This window comes from Colobus angolensis, unplaced genomic scaffold (assembly GCF_000951035.1).
Source record: "Colobus angolensis palliatus isolate OR3802 unplaced genomic scaffold, Cang.pa_1.0 Scaffold133, whole genome shotgun sequence".
In the NCBI taxonomy this organism is placed as follows: Eukaryota; Metazoa; Chordata; class Mammalia; order Primates; family Cercopithecidae; genus Colobus; species Colobus angolensis.
In genome coordinates, this window is record NW_012114411.1 from 2,184,829 (window position 1) to 2,200,086 (window position 15,258).

The window sequence follows — 15,258 nt, forward strand, 5'->3', positions numbered from 1 at the left end:
AGAGGTTGCAGTGAGCTGAGATCATGCCACTGCACTTCAGCCTGGGTGACAGAGGCAGACCCTGTCTCAAAAAAAAAAAAAAAATTCTTAGGCCAGGGTATGTGTGTGTAAACATTAGTGCAGTTACTCTAATAAATGCTTGAAATTTAAACTGTAAGAGAAAGAAAAGACTAACAGACAGCATCTGTTAGGAAAAATACAGCTCCTACAAGTAAATACAGCACATTCAATATAATGATGTTTTAATGCACTTAGGATCATATAATCCAAGTTTTGCTGTAGAACTGCTAACTGCACAATAACCTAGCCATTTTGTGCTTTCAAGTTAGGTATTTAGCTTATTAATATATGTGTTATGTTACTAAATAAGGAAGGTTATTTTGAATTTACTGTTCACTATTTTGAAGTAAATATCTTTAGTTTTTAAAAATGATACTAAAAACATGACAGAATATATTAATTCTGTCTAACTGAACATGGGTAAACAGAGAAATAACACAGATTTCCAAATTTACAATATTGCTATGTGTTGTTGGCATATGCTTGAGAGGAGAAATATTCTAATTTGAGAAAAAACTATTTCTACCTCCAACCCCTGTGAAAATTACAATGTATAAACAATAAATCATATTCCAGATTTTATGAGAATGAATGACCAAGTGAAATTTAAATAATGCAGAGTCAGCAAAATTTACTACTCTCTTAAGAGGCTATGGAACAGGGTGTGTCTGGAAGAGGTCCCAGAGGAATACTGAAAGATAAGCCCGCAGGCAAATGCGGCATTAATTTCAGCAACCAGACACATACATTCCCGGCTAGTTAACACCACAATTCAAGCAAAAGGAGGCATCTTTTCTGTGTGGTTTCCACTCACAGCCCTCCCCATCAGGCCAGGCGCACCTGCACTGAAGGCTGTGCAGAGACTGGCCTTCGCTGACACAGGTTGGTGGCCGCCTCCCCCGACCCCAGGTTCCCTGAAAAGAGCAGTCACAGCCAGAACACATGGGGCAGACACCCACCCTGGCTCTCGAGTCCATGTCAGCTTGCTTCTCCACGCTAACTGACACATCACAGGAGAAGGGATGTGTCTCCTGTCAAAGGTCCTGCCTCCACTCTGTAGACAGAATGCTAGGATACAATGCTACCATTAGGAACAGGAAGGTGTCATAAGGATTTTGGAACCTTCTGAGGGCAAATCTGCTTTGTCATGACCTCAGTTTCAGAGTTCCAGCACTTATGCCTATGAAAAGTACATGGCTGAAAATACAACCTGAGTTTTCCGTAACTTTGTATTTTCATTTTGACAACCAGCATCCTAAGCTGCAGGTGGTGACGGGCGAGGAAGGTGGCAGGTGTGAGTGGTTCTGGCAGTGGGCCGCCCCTGTCGTGTGCAGAAACATGTCTCCCAAAGGCAAAACAAAATGAAACAAATACACAAAAAATCAGGACGTGGGGGTACTGAGGAGGAAGCAACAGTGCTGAAAGGAAGAGCGCAGAAGGCCAGAAGCAGGTCCATCCTCAGAGGAAGTAAGCTCATGGCTTAGCTCACTGTGGCACATTTTAAAGGATGGGACACAGGGCCGGGCACAGTGGCTCACATCTGTAATCCCAGCACTTTGGGAGGCTGAGATGGGCGCATCACCTGAGATCCGGAGTTTGAGACAAGCCTGGCCAACACAGTGAAAGCCCATCTCTACTAAAAATAGAAAAATTAGCCGGGCATGGCAGAGCGCGCCTGTAGTTCCAGCTACTCAGGAGGCTGAGGCAGGAGAATCACTTGAACCTGGGAGGTGGAGGCTGCAGTGAGCCGAGGTTGCACCACTGCACTCCAGCCTGGGCGACAGGGTGAGACTCCATCTCAAAAAACAAACAAACAAACAAAAAAACCCAACAACAACTAAAAGGATGGAACACAGAAAACTGCAGTAACTGCAGAAGTCTGTGCTGAGAGGTGAGCTGAGAGGTGAGCTGAGAGGCGGCAGGGGAGGCTGAAGAAGGGCAGAGTGGGGAAAGTTTCTTAGGGGGGATGACGGGACGTTCAGGAATGGTCTCTGGGGTTTACTGAATCGCACTCTCTTCACCAAGCAGCAGGAGCAGCTGAGCAGGTCACCCCTGCAGCTGCTGCCTAGGAGGAGGGAGTCCCGGGGCTCCACCCCACAGCAGGGGATGATGAGTGACAGGCTTTGGCAGACAGGAAGAAAGAGGCTTCCTTGCACATTTGGGGCAGATGGGGTAGAGGATCAGAAACGAGGCCTGAAGACTCAAAGTGCCAATGACAAAAACCTGAGTCAACCTAAATAAACTGGGGACAGTGGGTGCTGGGAGCAGACGAGCAGGCTGAACTGTGGAAGCTCAGTTGAGTGTGGGGTAGTGTTAGTGGGGAAAAGGACAGGCCGGGCTATTACACCTACACTTGGACTCGCCTCCTAACTACCCCCACTTGCTACTGGATACGAGACAAGTCGCTGAATATTCTCTAGTTTCCTAAATCCTAAAGCAACGGTCTGAACCATAACCCGGGGGGCACATGGTAGTCCAGGAGGGGCACAGGATTTTCATCGTCACCAAAGTGTTAACCAAGCACTTCGTGGCTCTAGAAGTCACATGTGTCCTTTTCGGAAGATGGGCTGCTTCTATCATAGTGGAACCCAAGTTCTTTGATAAATTAAAAAAAAAAAAAATTGGTGAGTATATAGGAGATTGAGATTGGAAGTATTCATTGACTTCCATTGGTATTTCCAGTTATAATTAGTCAATGACTTCTCCAGATATAGATACCAGGGAAAGGAAGCTCTTTGAAGCAATGAGCTCTCTAGCGAAACAGGACGCTATAAGGAAACCTGTGCATTTTCCCTGATCTCTTTCCAAGAAGCTGAATCCTTTTCAGAAAAACTAACAAAAAGAAATCTTACTTAAATGGATCCATGCCACGTGGCTACCTTATTGGCAGCCTGAAATCCTTTGGAGAGTTTAGTAACTATATTTCTTGGACAAGATCTAAAAAGACTGTATGCGGGATTCTCCCCCTCACTAAATATCAAGACTCTACTAGATCACGTTCCTTTACACAGAGAATTTATGACACACAGTCTTGTAGGATCTGATCAATGTGAGGGCAACACAGAAGTCACCACCCAAGGTCTCCCTTAACTTGGCTAAGAGAGAAGGATCCACTACGTGGAACATGATTATTCACAAGTAATCATGATAAAAGATGGTAACAAACAAACAGAGAGTGCAACGAATGCTCATAATTTTATGTTGCCTTGGCACTCATTTTAAATATAAGTGGGAGTTTTTCATTCCAGAAGCAAGGCTCTGTCACTTTTGACAATTTCCAGTTCTATTCACTGCACCCCCGGTTCCTCAATGTGGTCGATCCAGACATCTGCTTTATACAACTGCTGCCTGGTGACCAACTCCCTATAGGACAGCTAGATGCAGCCTGCTGGCCCTTGCACTCCAGGTGGACCGTGCAGATATGCCACAATGACTCCCTCTCAGTCGCGGCATGACCTCCTGCAACCCCTGCCTTCTCGCTTTCAACCCATGAATTACAGCTCCCTACGGGAAACCTGTGTGGGTAACGCTCTGGACCCAATAAGGTACTGGCCATGGGTTCTTCTCTCTCCTCTGCCTGTGCGCTCTGGCCTGCGTGTGTGTGGCCTCCAGGGGTGTGCTATATCCCCCGGGGTCCGTAAGTACCAAAACTTCTTAAACTCTCACACTGTGCTAGTGTCATTAAAGGCCCACAATCGGACCCCTGACTGGTAGCTGGCCCCAAAGGGACCCGTGCTTGTAGATCTCTTGCTGGCACTTGTCTGGGCCTCTGGTGGTTGCTGGGGACCATGTGATCAGTTAAGTTAATAATGAAACTTAAAGAGTTCCATCTAAGACAAAGCAGTTGCATGTGTGCCCATCTATATGCCTCCTTATTAGGAAAACTCCTGGTAACAGTCACCCCTATCTGTGCCCTACAAATGTACCAGTGCTGACGTACAGCAGGCATTCCATGAATCTTTCTTAAATAATTGAAAAAAACTGGCTTATCAAAAACAGAATGAAGTCCAGAATGCAACATTAAGGTAGTAAACAAATAACAGGAAAGAATGAGAATGTATCAGAAATAAATTATTTGACAAATATTTATCAAGCAACTCCTAGGCTCTAGAGATACAAAGATCATCGGGTACAAATTGGAAGGTACACCAGCTTTCTCAACATCTCTTACCTGAATCCCTTTATATTGATTTCTTGCTTCCAACAATGGTCCTGGTTTTCCTGGCCCGCTGACCCCTGCCTCTTTTAACTGTGTGCCCTGGAACTCTACTTGGTAAACTGCCTCCCTGGTTGCAGACGGCATGTTCTGCTTCCTTGCTAAGCTAGACTCGCCTCTTTCCTGTGGATCCTGCCTTCCCTGTGGCCCCCACAGAAAAATTATTCATTCTCCCTTCCCTTGAGGCTGCGGAGGAGACTCGGCTTTCCTCTTGTTCCCCAAAACATTGCTCTTTTAACCCCTGGAGGAAGCTCACAGAGGTGTATTACCTTGCATCCCTCTTCCCAAGCAGCAGTTCCGTGAGCCAGGAGTTTAAGATTCATAGGAGATGAGGCAGGCAATGGAGCTGGAGCGCATAGTGAGGCCACCCCGCTAGGGCACCATGTGCAGGGTGAAGGGAGAAGAATTGTACACTGGAGCCAATGGGTTATCAGGCTGGGTAACTTAAGATTCAGGTGTCTTTTCATATAAGGATAGCAAATAATCAGATATATCCTATACAAAAACAATTCTGGCAAAATTATGGTGAAACTGGTATGGCATAGAGCAACCTGGCTAGAATGTTATCACGGAAGGCTCTGTGAATGGCGACATCAGTCTATCAGGATTTTCAGGGTGGAAATGGAGAGAGATGGAGAGAGAAACACTGAAGAAGTTTAATCAAACGGGCTTAGGATTAGCTGGATTTGCAGGGGGTGGAGGCGATAACCCCAAGGTTTCCAGCTTGGGTCACTGAATAGAGATAAACACCAATAGGAGAACTGGAAAAAGATGCGTGCAAGGGAGTGGAGATGTGGAGTCTAGTTTTGATGACAAAAATATGGACAAAAGCAGGCAACAGAAAACGCAGCTACCAGGTGCATGAGGTTGAGCATGAAGCCATATTTCGGTTCTATCTGTTAGTAGGCTGGTCCCTCTGGACTGAGTAAGCCCCTGAGGGTCATGGATAATTTGGGGGATGGAGGACATCTTACAGAGAGATACTAGATCTTCTACTAATCTAGCATGTAGAGAACTCAAAATGTTCATTTATTAGTAAATACTTAAAAAGATATGACTTCATATGATTCCAAGCTGGTAAGGCGAGTCAAACCTATCCCTCCTGAATTCCCAACCCCTGAGGCAACTGTCCTCTTGATCAGAACTGACTGACTCTCTCTCCCTGCGCCAGTCTCAAACCCATCACTCAGGGGTGCCATGTTCGGCGACTTACCTGAGCAGAATGGACTGAGGGCATCTGAAAGAAGTGGGGTCCAATCCGACCGCTACACTGAGTATTACACTATCATGTCCCGTTTTGTCCTATATTAAAGAGGCCATTGAGAAATTTGAGGAGATAATGAAAAAGCCAATTGAACAGATTAAAGGAACAAGGAAAGAGGGCGGGGGGGTTGGGTTCTTTTACTAATAAATAAATGGCTACTGAGTGACTTAATTATCTCTAAATATACTAGGCAGTATTATGGGTAGGACATTGTTCTTTATCAACAAGAAAAACAATGAACTGAAAATGCAGCTTCCAGCCTGGAGGTGGGGCCACAGATGGTCTTAAAGAGCTGGCCTTTCCAGTTCGTAAATACCAGAAACAGTGCAGAAGCATCTGCAGGAGAGGTGACAATGAGGATGCGTCTCTGTTTGTGGTGATGAAAAAGCTCTGGAGATGGTTGCACAACACGGTGAACATATTTTAAAGAAAAATGCTTTTAAAACTCCTTGCATTTTTTTAGGGGGTGGGTAACGGCATGTTAAAGAGAAAGAGTTTATCAGTGAGAAATAATAAGATGACCAGGATTATACTATATGGTCCAAAATATTTCCTCTTAAAAACTCGTAGAGGTTGGCATGGAGCCATGCTGTGGATAGACTGATGCGCGGCCTGTCAAATGCGAGATGGGTGGGAGCACAGAGCCGGGGCCTTCAGGCCTGCGGGCAGCTCTCTGCACAACCTCCACAATTGAGCTGAAAGAAGAGGAATCTGAAGCAGACCCCGTGCTTTGAGGACCTGAGGCTGGCACCTCTTTCCAGACCCCATTAACATGCAGATGCTATCAAGGTCCCAGCTGGCAGCCTGCAGGGACAATCGCCATGTTTATGAGGGACACACAAGACTGGGAGTCAAACTCAGCCAACAGTGGTGTGAGAAGCATCAGTCTATGGAACAGGGCAATGGTTTTCCAAACAAGCCCTTTTTCTTCGAAGTGCAATCTAAAGTGGAACCCCAATAAATAAATAAGAGCAAAGCTCTGCTGAGGAGACTGTGCCCGAATCCGATTCCTGAAGCTGCCCTTGGAGGATGCTCAAGAACTCCAAGGCTCCACACTGCATAGGCTGAATGCCACAGAAAAGGCCAAAAAGTGGCCACAGAATCATTTAATTGGATGAATCAAATACTATGAAAAGGCGTATCTAGGCACAAATATATCTCCACGTGCTTGAGGGTCCTGTTCAGCTGAGAACTACAGGTAGAAAATAATGAAGCAGCCCAACATATACATGGCATTTACATTTAAAGGACAGCTAAGATCCTTTCAAATCTGTTGAGATACTATCAGGTTTACTCATCCACTTAATAAATATTTACTGTACTACTACTAAATATGACACAATGTAACAAAAAATATATATAATACACAGTCTCTTCCCTTCAGGAGTTGATAGCCTAGCACAAGAGACAAAAGAGTATGTACACAGCTCTAAGAGTATAATGGCACTCTTCTGATGGACGGGCAGGTCTAAGCAGCACAGGGGTCAACCACAGCCAGGGGGCAGGAGCACCTTGTAATCATGGCTGAAGATGTGAAGCCAGGACAGGTACCAAGAAGGAACACCAAGGATCCTAGTGGGAAAACAGGCGCTGAAAGCCAAAAAGGCACAAACGGCTTGAGATGGGCATTTAGGGTCAAAAAGAGCAAAGAAATACCAGGAAATGAAACAACAAACAGCTGTGCAAAATGAGCTATCACACAGCTTCTCAAACTTTTCCCTCAAAGAACACAGAAAGCCAAAGGAGAGTAAGTATCTATGAGAAGTTTAGAGGCAGAGTCCTGGGAGGGGAATAAGGAACAAATAATTTTCTTAGATGTCCTTATATTTTCTCTTAAAAAGTAAATGCAAGTACTGTCCTACACTCTTCGTGTTTTTGCATTTAATTTTAAAACAATCTTCTGCCCACCAAGATGTGCAGCTTCCTATGGACCCTGGACCCCAGCACTGGGCACCCACGATTACATGTTTGCCACGTGATAAGCAAGGCTAGGGGTGGGTGGGCTGGCCCATCCCAGGGCAAGGGCTGGTGCCTGCGAGTCAGGCTCTTCAGCATCGCCAGCTACACTTCCTAGAAGCACAGGTACGGTGTCCATGACTGAACAGACAAAACTAAGGGGACGCATGATCAATGCCTTAGAAATCATGTAAGTGACAAGTGTTTCAGGAGTTACAGAGAGAAACAGATCATTTTACCCTGGGAGGACTACACCTCACAAAGATGGCAAGACTGGAGGTGGTCAATAAACAACACTAGCATTTCCACGGCACTTTGGGGAGGAGAAAAGAGAACGGCACTGAACAAAGCTTGAGGGCAAGAGAGAAGTGAAGTGGGCAATGGTGAACCAGCGAACTTAGCTGGACTTAAGGCAATGAACGGGGCAAAGTCAAAAACAAAAGGATTCTGACACTTTGACTTTATCCTCAAAGTGACAGGAGATCAATGAAGGTTTTTGTAAGAGCAATAGGACACAGTTAGAACTACCCAGTGAATTCAAAGACTTTTGTCTACTTATTTCTCCTTCAAATGTTCTTATATCATGGAAAGCAAAGTTTTATTTTATAATCAATATAGCATGGCTGTCCAGTGTTCCCTGATGAGTGATTGCATATAACATTAAGCAACTAGGTCTGAAACCACCACTTTGAGTAATATTCAAGAATGATCAAGTCAAAGAGTTAAATCTCAAATGCATGGAAGAGGTCTTATAAATCAATAAAGAAGATGATAAATACTAATGATGTTGGGCAAAGGACATGAACGTGTAATTCACAAGAGAAAAAATGATCAATACATATTTTAAGTATTTTATCTCCCTAATTATTAATGTAATGAAAATTAACATAAAATTCTTTTCCTTTTTATGTAATTGTAGATTCAAAAAGGCCATTTTTGGTGATAATTTAGGGTCACAGTAACTCTCATATGCTGTTGGTAGGGATGTAATTCGACAAAACCTTTTTGGGGTAGAATATGGCAATTCCACTTACCAAAATTTATCCTACAGAAATATTCCAACAAGTACCTGTGAATACTCACTACAGCATAATTTTACAGGGGAAATATTGGGAACAATGTAAACATTTATCAACAGAATATTAGATTAGTGAATTATGGTACAGCAGTAAAATGCAATTATATCATTTCATATCTGTAAAGAGTGAAATAGACCCTTCTAGAGTCATTTGGAAGTGTGTGAAAGACAAAGTATTAGCTTCAAGAAAGCTGAGATCACGATCATCTCGTTCACTACAGGATAACTAGGGGCTAAATCTGCCTGGCTCCAAATAGGCAGTCAATATGGGTGAAATAAATGAAGATTAGGTTAAGTGAAAAAAGTTGCAACACGTTATATAGCATAATTCTATTTTCTTTTTCTGTGACACACACACATATTTCACATACACCTCTATTGGTAATAGGGGTTACCACTGGAGAGTGTGATTGGGACGAGATTTTTTAAATTTTTAATTAAAAAAAAAAAAAAAAACTAGTCAAGGGCTGGACAGAGTGGCTCACGCCTATAATTCCAGCACTTTGGGAGGCCGAGGTGGATGGATCCCTTGAGTCAGGAGTTCAAAGCCAGCCTGGTCAACATGGTGAAACCCCATCCCTACTAAAAAAATAAGAAAATTAGCTGGGTGTGGTGGTGGGCGCCTGTAATCCCAGCCACTCGGGAGGCTGATGTAGGAGAATCGCTTGAACCTGGAAGGCGGAGGTTGCAGTGAGCTGAGATCGCGCCATTGCACTCCAGCCTGGGCAAAAGAGTGAGACTCCGTCTCAAAAAAAAAACAAAAAACCACCCCAAAACCCCAAATAACTACTCAAGTGTATTAGTGAGAAGGGGGAAACAGTAGGAGTTTGACCTACAACTCACCATGAACAATCAACTGAGGTAACTTGCTCACTTCAGACCAGCTGGGATCTTTTACTTTTTATTTTGTTTTCAGCTTTATAAATTGTTTAAAAAATTGTTTCAAAATGAATATATATGACTGTTTTAGAGGAAAAATAATCTAGAAGAATTATTTACAAACTTTTCCTTGTGGTACTCCCAAGCTGGGTATAAGGCAACTGGTGGATGTAGCTGTGGACCTGAAAACGTCACAATGAAATTGGGCAGGAACGACTGACTCACCAGCAGCTAGACGGCAGCAAGAAAAGTCAAGCAGGGAGGTGCTGGGGTGTGGTATATTTTGTAATCCCTGGAATACATGCTAAGGCTACTTTCTCTTGAAACTCATTACAAGTCCCGTATCCTTAAAAGGAATTTGGATGTATTTAAGGGAAAGAGTGTTAAAGCTATTAATATCACTTACAGAGCACTTAGTATGTACCAGGCCTCTGGAAAGCACCCTGCCTACATTGAATCCTGACACCAAGCTAAGAGGTTCGAGCACTGACGTACACATTTTACCCAGGAGACACAGAGACTGTGAGGTCAGAGACCTGCATTGGATGCATCAGGCTTCTGGGTCCCTGTGCTGCACTGCTCTACTAAGCTGCTCAAGGAACTAGCTGAATGGCAGGAAGGGCTCCATTCATGAGACCATCAAGCCAGTGCCCAGGGAGCTGTCACAACAAGATGTGGGTGCCATGTGCACTAGCTGGTACCTTAACTACCTAGGAATGTTAGCACACATGGTGGAAACAAGGAAATCACTGGACCAAACCATCTTTCCAGATTCTGACTTAGTTGCACTGCTCCAAACTAAGAAGAATGAGGCTGATGTTTCCTTTTAAATTGGAAATTTATACTTGTGAGGCTGAGGCAGGAGGATCACTTGAGCCCAGGAGTTTAAGGCTGCAGTATGCTATAACCACACCTGTGAACAGCCTCTGCACTCCAGCCTGGACAACATAGCGAGATCCTGTCTCTTAGAAAAATACAAACTGGAAACTTGGTCCATGTGAAGCACGTTAGTTCTACAAAAGCCAAAGATGAAAACTTCAGAAAAGTGAAATAAAAGTTTGTGTTCACGATTCTATGAAACACACAGCAAAAGTCTCCAAAGGCTGACAATACACCTAGGAAAAATAGAACAAGATTGTAGATTAAGAGCTGCTTCTGAATTCCTGCAGTAACACAAGTCTTGCCTTCATTCGACAAGAAAATGTTCATAATTTACTATTTGCAAAGACGCGCTCTTTTCAATATAAGTCGAAACACCGATCCTCTGCTCTCCTGTACAGAAAACTTCTAAGAGAGTCTTGACACAGAAATGCAAATCTCCCCTCCTTCCTGAGATGTTAATTCCACATCTACCTTATGGATAAGTTAAGTATGAACATCATTAAGTACCGTCTGGATTATATTTCTTCAGTCATTTAAACTTTTAAAATGTTCCGAGTTAAACACACATGCTATTGCACAATTTCATTTTCAATGCAAATATTATTAATAATGATGACAAACAGATCACACTCACAATGGCTTTTTCTTCCAAGGATCTCAAGGGATTTGGATAACTTGGGGCCCAAGGGACCTGGAGAATGGATGGCACCCTTCCCTGCGTGAATCTCGTGGGAAATCGCTGGGACTAACGCAACAGTAACTTAAATCAGTGGCTTCCAAACTTTTCTGACCATGGTTCACAGCAAGAAATACATTTTTCATGATGACCTAGAACACACATACAGATAGGTATGCCATGCACACAACTCTTAACGACAGTGCCAGGAATTTACCTTCCCTGCATGCAGTATACGTTGATGTTTTCTATTCTACTCTCTTTCTTTCTTCTTCTTCTTATTGCTATTGTTACTGTTGTAGTGGCGGTGACAATTCACTAAATTGATATCATGACCTACTTACAGGTCACAACCACTGGTGTGCAAAACATTGCCTTCGGTGTCCACAGTTTTAGGACACTGGCCTAGGCAGTCTTCTTGCCCTCCATGCTCTTCCTGGATTCACCCATCCTCTCTCCTGGCTCCACTGACTATCTGTACAAGAGGACTCCAGCCCAGATTCCACCTCAAGGCTCCAGAGCCATACATCCAATTGCTTACCAGATAGCCTCACTTGGACATCTCAAAAGCAACCTTAACATCATGTCCAAAAAGGTTATTTTATCACGACCATCCCCTAGTCTTAGTAAATGGGCCAACTCAGCTGTCCGAGCCAAAAACCTAGGAGTTATTCCTCTTTCCTTCTCTCCCACAGCCAATTGGTCACCAAGTCCCGCTTCTTATAACTTCTAAATTACTTTAGAATCCTATCGCTTCTCCCCACCACCACCCCATTCTTGGTATCACTCCATGGGGCTACTGCCACAAGCCTTCAGGACTGCTCCCCTCCCATTCTATTCCACCCTGAAGCTAGAGTGATCTTTCAAAAATGCAAATCGAGTCACACTGCGGACCTCCATGGAGTGCCAATATCCCCAGGATGGAGCTGCAGCTCCCGGAGAGGCCCGGCCTCCTTGCCGTTGCTCCTGCCCTGGCTCCTGCCACATTTCTTCTCTTCTACGGTGGCGTCTGGCTCTAGGGTCTGGCTGCGCATGGGAACCACTGGGGCAACTTTTAAAAAATATAAGTGCCCAGGCCTCCCTTCAGAACAGTTCAATCAGAATCCAAGAAGTGACTGTCTGTGCAGCCCTGGCCCTGCCAAAGGCCTTTTCCTGTGTCTCACAAGCTGGTCCCCACACGCTGCCCCTTCCGTGTCCTCAGCCCCAACACCAGATTGGCCCTTCAGGTCTCAGTTTCAAGGTCATTTTCTCAAGGGCTGTATTCCTTAATTCCCCAGGCCTGGGAGGCCTCATGTTCCCACAGAATCCTTAATTTCTCTTATCACAACCTAGTGGGTTCTACAACCTCCCAGCATGGCATGGTGGCTTCAATAAATATCTACAATATGAATATATTAACGTCAATTCTAATAACAGATATGACGAGAAGATATGGTTGAGGAAAGCTGATGGAAAAACACCACCACTGACGTGCATGAGATAAACCCACATCGGAGGCATCTGTGCAGTTCTCCTTCTTTCTGTGGAGTGTGCAGCGGGGTGGCAAGCAGAGGCCATTTGGTGCCTAAATCCGGCCACATATTCCCATGAAAGCCTTCCCCGAGGGACATGTCTCATCTCCATCTTCTTCCTAGTTCATCGCAGATAATGGGTGGGAAATTCAGTTTCCCCTGCCTCAACAAATGGGAAGAAAAAGCTGCCTGTCCAGAATGATCAAGTAAACCAGGGAAGCTAGGTCGGACCTGGGCCACCCTGCTCTACTGTGTGCCGGCACCAGGCTCTCCCTCCCAGTGGAGAGTTGAAAAGAGGAACACTGAACTTGTAGAGAAACGCTAAAGCTAATATTCCTACAGCAACTCCTCAGCCACATTTCATGCTGTGCATATTAAGGTACCCATTAAAGTCTTGCTGGTAATGGAAAAAATTATCTATGTGCAATGAGAATGAGTTAATGCAACAGAGGAACCTTAACTTTTACATCTCCTGACTTTTCACTTTTAAGAGGTACCTGAACCTTGCATTTTTGTGGGGTTCTGTACATTTCCTATGTAGGTGTAAAGTCATACTTGAAAGATATAATTCCATTCACCACACAAGCAACTTCATAGTCTATTCTATTGCATCAACTTTTTCTGTAAAAATAAATTAAGGATATTATTCCTGGAACAGAATAAATTCTTGGAATTACTGAGTAACTTATGTAGCGTTCCACTGTTCCAAGAACACATCACTTATTTTATCATGACAATGTAAAGGTATTAATCTTTTGGCTTCCATTTCAACAATGAGAAATGCTGCGAGAGACACAGACACCTGCATTACATTTCAGCTCAAGTTTATATCATCCATAAACATCTCTGTTTTGGACACCTCGGCCAAACAAATGCTCACAGAATACTCTATGTAGCATTTGATTTTATGGAACTATAAAAGTTCCTTGCTGTTAATTACAGAGACAAATGTCTCATCACACATTTGGTTACCAGATAGCAGCATAATTAGTTTTCTCCATTAACCTTTCAGATATAAAATTTGATTTCAAGTAAAAAACATTGTAAACCCCTTGGAATCTGAATAACCCGGTATATTTCTGCAGGTTTGAAAAAAATGCAATACTAAGAAAACAATTTTATGGATTCTTATTTACAAGGATATTGGTTGTGTGGAATACTGAAAGAAAATCTGTCTAAACTTTGTAATGATTTGAAAATATATTATCAAATATGCGTGCGATAAGCTATCCTTTGTAGAGAAATGAGGCACAGTCACCTGACCCCCAGTGGAATGTGCCCTTTGACCTCTCTCTCCTAACTATGGTCATGCAGCCACATTGTTCAGCACAGCCTCTCATCTGCTCCCCCTTCATCCTGGCATCTGTGAGACAACGGATGAGGGAGGTGCGTTCAGCTGATGGCAATGGAATAGTTTTTTTCCTGTTTAAAGTCAAATTCCCTTCAGAATGACTGATCCCACAACCCTGGCCTGCTAAGGACCATGCTGTAGCTTACATTCGCAGAGGGCGCGTTTGATGGGTTCAATGTGTAGATGGGGTGCTATCAACATTGACGTACGTTTACACTGCCGACAGTGGGTCGGCAGTGGGGAGGGTGGGATGAAGACCTCCTGTGTCGTGTGGGACAATCCTGCACAAGGAAACGGCCTCATCTCAATCGTCCCACTCTGATCTACTGATAACTGGAGGCACATTACCTTTTAATATGTCTTAACATGGAACTCATGTATTCGAAAACAGTTATTAAGAGTCTACTCTGCGCCAAGGAATACTACAGTAGGAACACAGCATTGAACACTCAGAGTCTTGCCCTGAAGGAATTCAAGCTGAGACTGGAAGGACAACGAAAAGATCATGGAGGCAAGGGTAGTCGAGGTCACTCTAGGCAAAGAGGTCGGCAGAGCACACGCCAGGGCCCCAGCGTTGCAAGATTCCAGGGGTGCTGTCCCTTGTGCCATGTGAGTCTGCGAGGCCCGGGGAGAGGGGTGGCACGGAGACTGGTGACACACAGGGGCACAGAAGGGCATCCTATTTCAGAGTTAGACTTTAAAGGAGGGAGACTTTTACCTAATAAAATAGAAAACAGGCTGGGCGTGGTGGCTCATGCCGGTAATTCCAGCAGTTTGGGAGGCCAAGGCGGGCAGATCACTTGAGGTCAGGAGTTCAAGACCTGCCTGGCCAAAATGGTGAAACCCTGTCTCTACTAAAAATACAAAAACTAGCCAGGCGTGGTGGCGCGCACCTATAGTGCCAGCTACTCAGGAGGCCGAGGCAGGAGAATCACTTGAATCGGAGGTGAAGGATGCAGTGAGCCGAGATTGCACCACTGTACTCCAGCCTGGGTGACACAGTGAGACTCTAACTCAAAGGAAAAAAAAGTTTATTTAACAAATATTTATGATATTTCCTAGAATGTGCCAGACATTGTTCTGCAAACAAAAATGCAAAGAGATCGGGCTAGATGACAGCAGGGTACATACAGGCTTGGAAGAGTTGATACCAAAGGAAGCTTTTAGATTTCTAGTGCCAAAAGCCATTATATTTTAGGGTTCAAGTAAAAGACTGTATTTCTCAGTGTCCATTGAAGATATATGTGACCATACAAAAAATAAGTGTTGACTGGAATATCTGGTTATGTTCTTTAAGAAGCAAGTGGAACAAATAAATTAAGCAAGCACTTGTTGTCCTATTGGGATTTTCTTGTGGTTTTTTTTTTTTTTTTTTTTTTTTTTTT

The 15,258-nt window shown here is 43.9% G+C and overlaps 1 protein-coding gene across 2 annotated transcripts in view; it reads right to left on the minus strand.

Moving 5' to 3' along the window:
• BEND7 (BEN domain containing 7) overlaps window positions 1-15,258 on the minus strand; it is an 83,139-nt gene that overhangs the window by 56,733 nt on the left and 11,148 nt on the right. Inside the window, exon 1 of one of the 2 annotated variants that reach the window (XM_011934238.1) lies at window positions 1,020-1,135. The exons of the other annotated variant lie outside the window; for it this stretch is intronic. The gene's annotated coding sequence lies outside the window, so the exon portion shown is untranslated. Of the gene's footprint in view, window positions 1-1,019; window positions 1,136-15,258 lie in introns of those variants that run through there. 2 annotated transcript variants of the gene reach the window in all.